A 14,824-nucleotide genomic window follows, 5' to 3' on the forward strand; every position below is an offset into this window, starting at 1 on the left:
TCATCGACACTGGAGCTGCTTCCTCACTCATAAATCCTATTGTTCTCCCTGAAGATCAATGGATGCCGCACTTTAAGGATTTTAACATTGCATCAAATGGAATCCTGACTACCACCGTCATCACAAAGCATCCGGTCACAATTGAGTTCTTTCCAGGATTGAAGTACAGAACCAAACTGATAGGGTCAGATGTACCAGGAAAAGATCTTATTCTTGGATTCGACATTTACAAACAACTTAGAGATCAACTCCAGATCAAAGCTAACAGGATAGGTTTTAAGAAGCAGTTCAAACCTTATTCTGAGGTTCCAAGGCTATTCCAAATCACCAACGACGAACAAATCAAAGAGATTGAGCAAAATCTCATTGAGCATTCATGTGCTGAATCCCACAAGGACTTCATGAAGAAATGGAAAAGCTCGTTATGAAAAAACGAAGAGTTTTTTATCGAGCTCCCTTTCAAGAAGAATGAAAACATCAATCTAACAAAAACCAGTCATTCAGGCATGAATCCAAACCATCTTCAGCTTGCAAAGAAAGAATATGAAAAACTCTTAGAATTTGATCTAATAGAGCCATCAAATTCACAGTGGGTGTGAGCACCTAATTTTTGCCCTACATGAAAATAACTCCTAAAAATAAATCAAAAATAATTTTTAAGGGATTTTAGAGTTTTTCTTTATTTAATTGCATTTCATGCATTTTCAATATTTTAAAATCATACAAAAATCAAAAAAATTGTCACGTTTTAATTTTAGGTTATCTTAGGTTTAATTTGCATTTAGGAGTTAATTATATTGCCAAATGTATCTTTTAAATAACTAAAAATAAAAAAAATTGCATTCTTAGGTTAATTAATTAATTAGTTACATTAATCCGTCTTTAGGCAAAATAAATAAATAGGCTAGCCATATAAAAATTAGATTTAATTAAGGTTTAAGTTTTAAATGGCTAGAGTTTGTAAAAACTTAATAAAGAAGGAAAAGGAAGAATTTGGTTGTATGTAATTGGGCCAAAAGAGATGGCCAAATGCTTAAACCCATTAGCCCAAAACCCATCGGACCCCTTAGAAAACCCTCCCAAGCAGAAGCAAATGGTGCACCCCTCATCAGATCCCCCCCCCCTTTTTCAAGAGATCGACGCCATTCCTCTGCCCCCTCTTCAGTCACAGCTTCCCCCCGCCCCCCCCCACTCTCCTCTTCTCACCTTTCCCATTCATGAACATACACAAGCACACACAAAAAGGGAGACGGAAAAAAAACTTAGAAAAGGATCTAAAGGCAAGAGTTGGGGAACAATTTTCCGGGTTTAGAAGCTGCTGGATTTGAACTCATGAGGCTGCTGATTACTGCTTGGTTGCTCCTATTTAATCAAGCTCAATTTGCCCTCAAACTTAACCTTTATTTGGTCATTGCCTTATATTTCTTTGCTTTAGGTATGTAAATCCTAACTTATTCTCTTATTCTGAATTATGGATGAAACTTTGTTGTATACCTGCTAAGTCTCATACTGATTAAGAGATGTTTTCCTAAGCTTCAAGTTCTGTTGCTTTTTCTCTTATTCTTAATCGATGTTTAATGCTGAATATATTGTTCTCCACTAAGATTTTGAGTTGTTTGAATAGGGTCTTGATGGATTTGAATAATTTAGGAAAGTCTAATTTTTTTTTATTTATGAATCTATGATGGTGGTTCGAATTTAATCTAGATCTACTTGTGTTGAAGGTCCTGAATGAAAGATTTTAAACATCACTGAAGTCATTGAGTCAATCAGCTCCCTCCTACGTTATTGTAGAAGTTGCCGGTTGTGGAAATCATTTTATAATGACATGAGGAGTAATTAATTACACTGCTATAACCTTGTTTCTGATCTCAGTAGCTTGAATTGAATCTCTGTGAACTTACTAAGCAAATTACTAGCAAAATATACATATGCATGTTTGTGTTTTTTTTGTGTAATCCACAATTTCAGAATATCAATAAAATGGCGAACCACATGGTCGTGTCCGTCAGATTCATTTGAAAATAGATGCTTCACTTGCTCCACTAAATCATCTGTATTTCTTTATGTTATAATACACTTTCAACAAAATCCTCCAACAAATAAAACAAATGAAGTGAAAAGAAAAAGAGAGCAGTGGAGCTTTCATTTTGTTTCTACTCTTAGAAGAAAGGAACCTCTGCTTCTATATCTGATGTCGGGGTCTGTGAATCCAAAGGAACAAACCAAAGGAAAAGATTTGAGTCAAATTTATCTCATTTCGATTTTTACTTTGGTTGATTATCAAGGAGCATAAAGGTATAGAGGTGTCAACTCAAAGTTGATCCAATGGAAAGAGTACTATTTTATATTAGTTTGAATATTGGAGGAATAAAAACTTGCTATATTTACGACAGTGGTTAACAGTTTGAAATGCACTAAAATGGAAAGTAGGCAGTAGTTGAAATTTTTGGAGAGAAACCTTGCGAACTTGGCATTTTTTTTTTGTAAATTATTACAACTACGGGTACGGTTCCCGTGACATGGTTGTGATGCAAAATTAGATTAAAGTAGGAGCATCTTTAGTTTTCCTTAGAAAAAAAAATATATAAACCTTTTCTTAAAATAATTTGAGGTGTACCATACACAAATAAAATCCATAAGCTATGGCCCTCGCATTAATATTAACTTAGTATAGAAACACAGCCTTTTTTTACACGCGCTAGTTGCTTTAGGCGCGATTAATATACCATCGTGACTATGGGTACGGTTCCCGTGACATAGTTACGATGCCTAGTTCCAAAATTCGGGGGTGCATTTCATGTAACCCGATCATAACAACTTTAAATATTAATAAAAATAAACGTATCGCGAATCGCAGGTACATTTCATGTAGCGTAATTTGTGGTATGTTCCAAAACGGCAAGTGTACGACAATCGTAACTTGTTTAAGAAACAATTCCATAAATCCTAAAAGCAGTTTAAAGTAATTAAAAGCGGCTATAAAATTAAAAATGCATATTATGTTTAAAATATGTAGCAAATTAGATAATAGGGCAATATTAATAGTTTAAGCGACCGTGCTAGAACCACGGAACCCGAAAATGCTTAACACCTTCTCCCGGGTTAACAGAATTCCTTACTTAGAATTTCTGGTTCGCAGACTTTTTAAAAATAAAGTCAAAATTTCCTCGATTTGGGATTTCAAAATAAACCGATGACTTGGGACACCAAATAATTATCCCAAGTGGCGAATCTGATAAATTTAATAAAATAATACCATTTTGATTAATGTCACTTTAATTAGAAAAACTCCCTTATATCCCCCTCGGGTGGTCAAAAGGAAGTGTGACAGCTCTGGCGACTCTGCTGAGGACCATAACCCAGAACATTTGGTTTAGGGTTCAAGAATTCGAACTTAGAATGACTGTTATACTTGGCTTTATTTATTATCTGATTTTTATATGTTTGGGCCTAATGTACTAAATGCCGCTTTTTACCGCTTTGATATTGTTTGAATTGTATATAAACTGTTACGAAATCATCTTCTCTCTGAGTCTTCTAAATCATCTGGGAAGTGTACACTTCATGTAACTTATTTTCTGTTAGAGTCATATCCCAATTTTAGAACGAGGTTCGGACAAGGTGCAAAGCCGGTGAAACTTCTGTATTACCAGTATGCTGCCCCCCATCGGCTCGAGCTGTCTGCTCGGGTAAGCCAGGTCTAGAACAAATACACCAGGTTTTTAAACCTAGAATAACATAGCCTCATGCCGGATCCCTAGTAGGAACGCTTATTTGCATCACATGCATTTGACATTGGGGACTCAACATAGGGGTTGAGTCCGTCTAGGATAGGTGTACCCAAATTAAAAAGACCATCCTGATGCATCTTACGTGCTACTTTCGCATCTGTTTGTTTCGGTTTGCATAGTCGGAATGATTTGTGAAGATGAGGAACTTGATCTGGCACTGAAGGCCATTGCAGCCATTGCCGAGATAGAAGAAAAGCCAAAATATGGTCGCCAAGCATGAAAGTTCCCCATCAGACGGGAGTATCGGTATCCAGTCTTGCTATCCTTTCTGCGTCCGGATTATCTTAGAGTGTGGTACGAATATTTTAATTTATTGTCTTACTTTCTGATGTAAACCCTTCTATCTTCAAAAATTGAAAAAAATATCAAAAAAACGAAAAATAAAAAATATCAAATGAAATTAATATTTCATTGTCCAGGAATGTCTCTTTTCTTAATCTTGTCATTTTTCTTATTCTCTTTTTTGTTCTGTCAAATGCAGATTTCAATAACATGACATGCTTGCGGACTTCATGCTCGGATCCTAAAATGTTGTCAGAAATTGAAATAATGAATCAAGAATTAGATTGCAATGAAGATAAGTTTTAGGAAATAAAACAAAGAGTTGGAACAGTTAAAGGAAAATTGGCTCCAAATTGGAAAGATCCCTACATGGTAACAAAGGTACTACAAAGAGAGCGTCGTACCTGGGAAATGTCGAAGGAAAAGATCCTGAAACAACTCTCAACCCAGGTGCAGTCAAAAGGTACTATGTTGGATCTTCTATATAACAATAATGTTCTCCGGTTGAGATGAAGAAGGCTTTTATTTTCGCTACCCAAACACTATCAATCCTTTGAAAACCCTTTGAGCTGGTTACTTTTCTTTGATTACCCTCTTTGGAACTTGAAAGTGTTATTGAATAAAAAATAAAAAATGAAATGAAAAAAAATGAAAAGAGAAAAAAAGAAAAATTACAAAAAAGGAAGAAAAGGGCAAAAAGAAAAAGAGAAGAAAAGAAAGATACAAAAAAGAAGGGGAAGAAAAGACAATGAAATGAAAAAAAAAGAGGAAAAAGAAAGGGAAAACAAAACAAAACAGAAAACAAAAGAAAATCAAAAAGAAAGTTTCCTGAACTACGTTCGACTTGATTCCGAAAGGATACGTAGACAACTTCTCTCTGGGGTTCAGTCACACCAAAACAAAAATTCAATTTCCCCCCAAAGTGAAAGTGGGACAGATGTTATAATGATTCAGTGACGGTTCGCCAAAAGATTCCAAAGTTGTAATTTGATCCAAATTCCTTTTACTCCGAACCCTGTTCAAGTCCTTCCGATCAATCAATGAGAATGTTTAAGAATCGGAGAACGTAACTATTTAGATCTAATACAATCAAGATGAGAGAAATAAAATGAGAGAGTTTTATTGGTGAAAACCCACACGGGCACCGTAAGGCGATAGTGAGCAGAGAAATTGAAGATGAGAGAGTCTTGTTAGTGAAAACTCGTAAAGAGCACTATAAGGCGACGGTGAGAAGAGAAATGAGAGAGGTTAATTGGCGAAAACCCGCAAAGGGCGCCGTTGATCGAAAAGAAGGAATACCTTACAACCATTGACACTGAAAGAGTCCTGGCAAGGTTTCTCGATTTTGAGGCAAAAGTTGTGATGAATTTCTCAGAGTCGGACGGTTTACACAGATCATGCATCCAGTCCAAAAGGCATGTCATGTTCATTGAAGTCCGCATGTACCCCAAATAAGTCCTTCTTTCCTTTCCCCGAAAGGGACACTACTTGTTTTAAATTCATCATCCTGTCCATTATTTATTTTTCTTTGAATTCCTTTCGGTCTAACTCTATTCCGCAACTGAGACAAAGAAGGGATGGGAAGACTGATTTACAGGGTTCTCATTTGACATGAGCTAATATACAAGAAGACACCCATCCTTCGCAAGGGCATCAAGTCGACTTCGACCGGCCATGATGGCTGATGTTTTGAAATTAAAAACTCTTAGAAGTTGAAAAGGTTGAGTCCCACGTGGCTAATCGTCTCAGCAAAGATTTGAAAAAGCCATGGTACCCCAAATGCTCTGAAATTGATGTTGGAAGAAAGAAGCCGGAAGTGAAAGGCCTACGAAGGCAGAATAAAGTCAAAAAGGTTGAGTTCCACCGACCAACTGTCATGGCAAAATCTGGAAAAAATCAGAGGTTCTCAGGGCCTGAAATGAAATCGGTCCTCAAGAAACGAGCAGTTGCAATTGAGATCTTCATCAAAGAAGCCGGGCCAAGATCAAGTGATTGAAACAATCAAGGCCACAAAACCAACCACCATTTCAAACTAACAATTGTTCGTTGTTTGAAAACATGAAACATGTACAATCCAAAGCAACCTTGCAAGAAGCAGGTGCAACCAAAGAGAAACTGTGCAAGGTCTAGAAACAGCTTTGAAGCAATAATCAATCCAAAAGGGAAGTCTCCTCCGAATTCTTTCCTGCATTTTTATTCATTTTCTTAAAACAAAAAGAAGAAGAAAGAAGAAAAATTCAAAATCATGGTAGCCTAGGGTCCCCAATCTCTAGTTACGTTTTTCCAACATAGGGTCTCCACTCCCTAGCTGATTTTATTTTACGCATAGGGTCTCCACTCCCTACTTGAAGTTATTTTAGACATAGGGTCTCCACTTCCTAGTCGTGTTTCCAACATAGGGTCTCCACTCCCTAGTTGAGTTTATTTTTAGATATAAGGTCTCCACTCCCTAGTCGCCTTTCCAACATAGGGTCTCCACTCCCTAGTAGACTTTATTTTAGACATAGGGTCTCCACTCTCTAGTCGCCTTTCCAACATAGGGTCTCCACTCCCTAGTTGAGTTTATTTTAGACATAGGGTCTCCACTCCCTAGTCGCCTTTCCAACATAGGGTCTCCATCCTAATTGAATTTATTTTAGACATAGGGTCTCCACTCCCTAGTCGCTTTTCCAACATAAGGTCTCCACTCCCTAGTTGAATTTATTTTAGACATAGGGTATCCACTCCCTAGTCGTCTTTCCAACATAGGGTCTTCACTCCCTAGTTGAGTTTATTTTTAGACATAGGGTCTCCACTCCCTAGTGGCATTTCCAACATAGGGTCTCCACTCCCTAGTTGAGTTTAATTTTTAGACAGAGTCTCCACTCCCTAGTCGCTTTTCCAACATAGGGTCTCTACTTCCTGATTGAGTTTATTTTTATACATACGGTCTCCACTCCCTAGTCGCCTTTCCAACATAAGGTCTCCACTCCCTAGTTGAATCTATTTTTAGACATAGGGTCTCCACTCCCTAGTCTCCTTTCCAACATAGAGTTTCCACTACCTAGTCGATTTTATTTTAGATATATGGTCTCCACTCCCTAGTCGCTTTCGCAACAAAGGGTCTCCACTCCCTAGTTGATTTTATTTTAGACATAGGGTCTCCACTTCCTAATCGCTTTTCCAACATAGGGTCTTCACTCTCTAGTTGAGTTTTTTTTAGACATAGGGTCTCCACTCCGTAGTCGCTTTTCTAATATAGGGTCTCCACTCCCTGGTTGAGTTTATTTTTAGACATAGGGTCTCCACTCCCTAGTCGCCTTTCCAACATAGGGTCTCCACTCCCTAGTCGCCTTTCCAACATAAGCTATCCACTCCCTAGTTGATTTTATTTTAGACATAGGGTCTCCACTCCCTAGTCGCTTTCCCAACATAGGGTCTCCACTCCCTAGTCGCTTTTCTAACATAGGGTCTACACTCCCTAGTTGAGTTTATTTTAGACATATGGTCTCCACTCCCTAGTCGCCTTTCCAACATAGGGTCTTCACTCCCTAGTTGACTTTATTTTAGACATAGGGTCTCCATTCCCTAGTCGTATTTCCAACATAGGGTCTCCACTCCCTAGTTGAGTTTATTTTTAGACATAGGGTCTCCACTCCGTAGTTGAGTTTATTTTTAAACATAGGGTCTCCACTCCCTAGTCGCCTTTCCAACATAGGATCTCCACCCCCCAGTTGATTTTATCTTAGACATAGGGTCTCCACTCCCAAGTCGCTTTTTTAACATAAGGTCTCCACTCCCTAGTTGATTTTATTGTAGACATAGAGTCTCTACTCCCTAGTCGCTTTTCCAACATAGGGTCTCCACTCCTTAGTTGAAGTTATTTAGGCATAAGGTCTCTACTCCCTAGTCGCTTTTCCAACATAGGGTCTTCATTCCCTGGTTGATTTTAATATAGATATAGGGCTCCACTACCTAATATCTTTTCCCAAGGATACACAATACTGATTTTATTGTTTTCAATAAAAAACAGTTTAGATTTTGTTACAATTAATCACGAAATTTTCCTAGCGAAAACTGGGGTAGAAAAATTTCATTCGTTTGTTTTCTTTGGTGCCTAAATAGGTTTTCACCGTGAGGAACAAGGTTTGAGATAAACAAAATAAGAATTCCCAATCTAGAATAAAAGAAAAAGAAAGAAAGAAAAGAAAAGAAGTTAAGCTCTAAGTGCAGAAGCGAAGAAAAGATGCGGACTGCCCAAGATGTGATTGAAGTCACAAGCTTTGCATGTCCCGCCTTGATCCGAAGAGCTGAAGAAAAATGAACCAGCATTCGCAGCTAATGAGCATCAAGATTCAGATCAGAGTCCGCATCCAGTCAAGACTCAAGATCGAGCTTCAGAAGATTTATAGACAGGAATCTTGTAACTCATACTTGATAGACTTAGCTAGTTTAGCTTTTTATTTTTTATTTCGGTGTAATAAGGAGATCAACAAGCAGAAACGACAGCAACAGCAGTGAAATCACAGTCTCGGTAGTCCCAGCTACTAAAATTTTCAGAACTACACCGACCTGATTCATTTATAGCCAAGGATTTGTAGGCAACCTCCGAAGCAAGGTTCGGTCAAACTTTTTCAAAATTCTTCCAAAATAGAGTTTTAAACAGGCAAAAATTGCTCGTAATTGCTCACTTTATCTTTTTTCGAAAACTCTTCATGTTTCCGAGCAAAGAGGGACAGCTGTGAGCACCTAATTTTTGCCCTACATGAAAATAATTCCTAAAAATAAACCAAAAATAATTTTTAAGGGATTTTAGAAGTTTTTTTATTTAATTGCATTTCATGCATTTTCAATATTTTAAAATCATAGAAAAATCACAAAAAATTGTCACGTTATAATTTCAAGCTATCTTAGGTTTAATTTGCATTTAGAACTTAATTATATTGCCATATGCATCTTTTAAATAACTAAAAATAAAAAAAATGCATTCTTATGTTAATTAATTAATTAGTTGCATTAATCCAGGCAAAATAAATAAATAGGCTAGCCATATAAAATTAGATTTAATTAAGGTTTGAGTTTTAAATGGCTAGAGTTTGCAAAAACTTAATAAAGAAGGAAAAGGAAGAATTTGGTTGTATGGAATTGGGCCAAAAGAGGTGGCCCAAATGCTTAAACCCATTAGCCCCAAACCCACTACCCCTTAATTAAAAACCTAGATATATTAAAAGGGACCTAGACCTAACATGAGAGGCTAGATCTAAGACAAAAAATCGGACCCCTTAGAAAACCATCCCAAGCAGAAGCAAACGACGCACCCCTCATTAGATTCCCCCCCCCCCCCGCCTTTTCAAGAGGTCGGCGTCATTCCTCTGCCCCCTCTTCAGTCACAGCTTCCCCCCACACTCTTCTCTTCTCACCTTTCCCGTTCATGTACATACACAAGCACACACAAAAAGGGAGACAAAAAAAAACTTAGAAAAGGATCTAAAGGAAAGAGTTGGGGAACAATTTTTCGGGTTTAGAAGCTGCTGGATTTGAACTCGTGAGGCTGCTGATTACTGCTTGGCTGCTCCTATTTAATCAAGCTTCATTTGCCCTCAAACTTGACCTTTATTTGGTCATTGCCTTCTATTTCTTTGCTTTAGGTATGTAAATCCTAACTTATTATCTTATTCTGAATTATGGATTAAACTTTATTGTATACCTGTTAAGACTCATACTGATTAAGAGATGTTTTCCTAAGTTTCAAGTTCTGTTGCTTTTTTTTTTATTATTCTTAATCGATGTTTAATGCTGAATGTATTGTTCTCCACTAAGATTTTGAGTTGTTGGAATAGGCTCTTGATGGATTTGAATAAATTAGGAAAGTCTATTTTTTTATTTATGAATCTATGATGGTGGTTCGAATTTCATCTAGATCTGCTTGAGTTGAAGGTCCTGAATGAAAGATTTTAAACATCACTGAAGCCATTGAGTCAATCAGCTCCCTCCTACGTTATTGTAGAAGTTGCCGGTTGTGGAAATCATTTTGTACTGACATGAGGATTAATTAATTATACTGCTATAGCCTTGTTTCTGATCTCAGTAGCTTGAATCGAATCTCTGTGCACTTACTAAGCAAATTACTAGCAAAATATACATAGGCATATTTGTGTTTGTTTTTGTTTAATCCACAATTTACAGAATATCAATAAAATGGCGAACCACAAGGTCATGTTCGTCAGATTCATTTGAAAATAGATGTTTCACTTGCTCCGTTAAATCATCTGTATTTCTTTATGTTATAATACACTTTCAACAAAATCCTCCAACAAATAAAACAAATGAAGTGAAAAGAAAAAGAAAACAGTGGAGCTTTCATTTTGTTTCTACTCTTAGAAGAAAGGAACCCCTGCTTCTATAACCGATGTCGGGGTCTGTGAAGCTAAAGGAACAAACCAAAGGAAAAGATTCGAGTCAAATTTGTCTCATTTTGATTTTTACCTTGGTTGATTATCAAGGAGCATAAAGGTATAGAGGTGTCAGCTCAAAGTTGATCCAATGTAAAGGGTATTATTTTATATTAGTTTGAATAGTGGAGGAATTAAAACTTGCTATAGTTAAGAAAGTGGTTAACAATCTGGGATGCACTAAAATGGAAAGTAGGAAGTAGTTGAAATTTTTGGAGAGAAATCTTGCGAACTTGGCTTTTTTTTTTTTTTTTTGTAAATTATTACAACTACGGGTACGATTCCCGTGACATGGTTGTCATGCCAAATTAGATTAAAGTAGGAGCATCTTTAGTTTGCCTTAGAAGAAAAAATATATAAACTTTTTCTTAAAATAATTTTAGGTGTGCCATACACAAATAAAAATCTATAAGGTATGGCCCTCACATTAATATTAACTTAATATAGAAAAATACCCTTTTTTACACGCGCTAGTTGCTTTAGGCGCGATTAATAAATCATCGTGACTATGGGTACGGTTGTCGTGATATAGTTACAATGCCTAGTTCCAAAATTCGGGGGTGCATTTCATGTAACCCGATCATAACAACTTTGAATATTAATAAAAATAAACGTATCGCGAATCGTGGGTGCATTTCATGTAGCGTGATTTGTGGTGTGTTCCAAAACGGCAAGTGTACGACAATCGTAACTTGTTCAAAAAATAATTCCATAAATTCTAAAAGCAGTTTAAAGTAATTAAAAGAGGCTATAAAATTAAAAATGCACAATATGTTTAAAACATGTAGTAAATCAGATAATAGACCAATATTAATAGTTTAAGCGACCGTGCTAGAACCACGAAGCTCGAGAATGCTTAACACCTTCTCCCGGGTTAACAGAATTCATTACTTAGAATTTCTGGTTCACAGACTTTTTAAAAATAATTAAATTTCCTCGGTTTGGGATTTTAAAATAAATCGGTCAATTGGGACACCAAATAATTATCCCAAGTAGCGACTCTGATAAATTAAATAAAATAATTCAATTTCGATTAATGTCACTTTAATTGAAAAAACTCCCTTATATCCCTCTTGGGTGGTCAAAAGGATGTGTGACAGCTCTGACAACTCTGCTGAGGACCATAACCCAGAACTTTTGGTGTAGTAAAAAGGAGGTGTGACAATGAGCATGTGAAGCATTTTATGTCAACAAAAGAGCTGAGAAGACAAGAGGAAAACTCAAGTTAGTTATTAACTACCAGCCACTTAACCACTTCCTCCAAGATGATAAATTCTTAATCCCAAAGAAACTCACTCTTTTCTCCTGCTAAGCCAAGGCCAAATATTTTTCCAAATTTGATCTAAAATCTGGATTTTGGCAATTTGGAATCTACCTTAAAGAAAGACCCAAAACGAAATTTTGCATCCCCGATCATCACTTCCAATGGAAAGTCATGCCTTTCGGATTAAAAACTGCACCCTCTTTATTCCAAAAAGCCATGATAAATATTCCAACTCATCCTCCATACCTCCTTAGTTTACATTGATGACATCCTGTTATTTAGTGATATATTGGAAGAACATGTCAACTTGCTTCGTCAATTTGAGGCATTGATAACACAGTACGGGATCATGCTTTCAGCAAAAAAGATGGTTCTTGCTCAAAAGGAGTTCTATTTTCTCGGAATGCATTTTGTCCAAGGTGAATACAGTCCAGGACCACATATATATTCGAAATTACTCAAATTTTTGGATACCATCCTTACAACAAAGCGGATCCAACAGTTCTTGGGTGTAATAAATTATGTAAGAGATTTCATCCCAAATATCTCTACATGCATTTCACCACTCGCAGAAAATCTCAAGAAAAATGCTCCATCATGGGGAGAGAAACAGGATGAAGTAGTCAGAGAAATAAAAGATATATCTAAAAATGTCAAGTCCCTCTACATCCCTTCAGATGGTAAGAAGATACTACAAACTGATGCCAGCAATAAATATTGGAGTGCCATTCTATTTGCAGAAAAAGATGGCCAGAGAAACATATGCGGATATGCCAGCGGAAAGTTAAAAGATACCGAGCAGCATTATCACTCCACTTTCAAGGAAATTCTTGCAGTAAAGAATGGAATCAAGAAATTCAACTTTTTCTTGACACCGCAATAGTATTATATGATGGGATCGGGTTGCACGCCGCAACAAGGAGTAATAAGGGAGGACAGGTGGGAATGGGTTGCACGCCATAACAGGAGGAATAAGGGTGATATGTGTTGATGAGTAATAAGGGTGGACAAGTGGGATCGGGTTACACGCCGCAACAAGGAGGAATAAAAGTGAATATTGATTTGGTTGTTGTTTATATGATGGGATTAGGATGCGCCCCGCTTCAGTTGTTGTTATGTGTTCATATCTGTTGAGGTCTGTTATTGTGATGCTGGAACACCCTTAAGGATTAGTTATAGCTAAAACATTAGTGGAATAGTTGGATTCCGGATTTACCTAATGCCAGTTATTGCTTTATACACTTCGTATTTCCTTTTTGTTTATCATAAACTGTTGCAGCTTGTATATGTTGTATGCCCCGTCATAGCATCGTCACTACTTCATCGAGGTTAGGCTCGGCACTTACCAGTACATGGGGTCGGGTATACTGATACTGCACTTTGCACTTTCTGTGCAGATTTTGGAGCTAGTGGCTGATCGCGAGGTTGGTTGCTATCATTGCACACTGGAGACCCAAGGTAGTCCTGCAGGAGTCCGTAGGCCCTGGCGCCCCTTTCTATTTCATTTCATTTTCCTTTTTATCTACTACCAAGACAGATGTAAACTTTTCATTCAGACCCTTATTTGTAGTAATCTTTGACAGTTCATGAGTTGTGATACCAGTTCTAGGTGGATGTTACTTTGGTTTTCGTTATTGTATAAAGTTAAGCTTTTAGATTATTTTCTTCCGCAATTATTTTCGCTGGTTTATATTTATTCAGTCTTTAATATTTGAAAGGTAAAAGAAAAAAGGTAGAATATTCTGAAACGTTGGTCTGCCTAGCGAGTACAATGATAGGTGCCATCACGATCCTGACGGTGGGAAATTCGGGTCGTGACAAGTTGGTATCAGAGCTCTAGGTTACTTATGTCTCACAATTCACGGACAATGTTGGTAGAGTCTTAGGGATCGGTACGGAGACATCTGTGCTTATCCCCTAGAGGCTACAGAGTTATGAACAGTTTCACTTCTATTCATCTCTATAGTGTGATTTGATCTCTCAATGCTAATTAAACACTCTACTCTATTTTTTCGCAGATGGTAAGAACGTGTACTGCTTCATCAGCTGACTAGTAGCCCGAGCCCCCAGTAGCAGCTCCTGCGAGGGGCAAATACCAAGGTCGTGCTAGAGGCCGAGGTAGATGCAGGGCTCAGCCTAGAGCTCGAGCAGTAGCACCAGTGGCAAAACCTCAGGTAGAGTTCGAGTAGGAGGTTCTGGCCAGGACAGTTCCATTAGGGCCAGCTCAGGTCCCAGAGGGGTTCATCGCTACTCCGGCATTCCAGGATGCTCTGTCTAGTGGGCCTTATGGAAAGTGTCACATAGGCATGCATATTCCCTATAGCACCAGCTATCTCTCATGCTGGAGGAGGAGCCCAGACTCCTGCTACTTGCACTCCGGAGCAGATGGCTCCCCAGTTTCAGACTCCAGCAGCTCAGCCAATTGGGGTAGTTTAGTCGGATGTTGTGGCACAGACCGGTGATGGGTCAGCTATGTCTTCAGATACTTTGTAGAGGTTAGACAGGTTCACCAAGCTCTTTACTACGACCTATGATGGTACATCTTCAGAGGATCCCCAGGACTATTTGGACAGTTGTTATGAGGTTCTTCGGAACATGGGAATAGTGGATACCAATGGGGTCGACTTCGCTGCTTTTAGCTTATCAGGTTCCGCCAAGAAATGGTGGAGGGATTTTTGTTTGGCTAGACCAGTTGGGTCGCCTGCTTTGACTTGGGATCTGTTTTATTAGCTATTTCTTGAGAAGTTTCTTCCTGTCACTTAGAGGGAGAACTATCGAAGGCAGTTTGGGCGTCTCTAGCAGGGTTCTAAGATTGTCACTCAGTACGAGACCAGATTCATTGACTTGGCCTGTCATGCTTTTCTTATACTTCCCACCGAGAGAGAGAGAGGGTGATGAGGTTTGTTGAGGGACTCACTCAGCCTATTAGATCGCAGATGGCTAAGGAGACAGGGAGCGAGATTTCTTTCAAGGATGCGGCCAATGTGGCCCAGCGAGTTGAGGCAGTTCTATCTCAAGGGAGTGGTTAGGGGTTTGACAAGAGGCCTCATCAT

The 14,824-nt window shown here is 38.0% G+C and overlaps 1 long non-coding RNA gene across 1 annotated transcript; it reads left to right on the forward strand.

Moving 5' to 3' along the window:
* Positions 1-1,114: 1,114 nt before the first annotated feature.
* LOC104249327 (uncharacterized) lies at positions 1,115-13,431 on the forward strand. The gene is made up of 3 exons (XR_011406199.1): positions 1,115-1,435; positions 8,181-9,703; positions 13,169-13,431. It is a non-coding gene; the product is annotated as an uncharacterized lncRNA (long non-coding RNA).
* Positions 13,432-14,824: the final 1,393 nt, after the last annotated feature.

The sequence above is a fragment of the Nicotiana sylvestris genome, chromosome 3 (assembly GCF_000393655.2).
Source record: "Nicotiana sylvestris chromosome 3, ASM39365v2, whole genome shotgun sequence".
In the NCBI taxonomy this organism is placed as follows: Eukaryota; Viridiplantae; Streptophyta; class Magnoliopsida; order Solanales; family Solanaceae; genus Nicotiana; species Nicotiana sylvestris.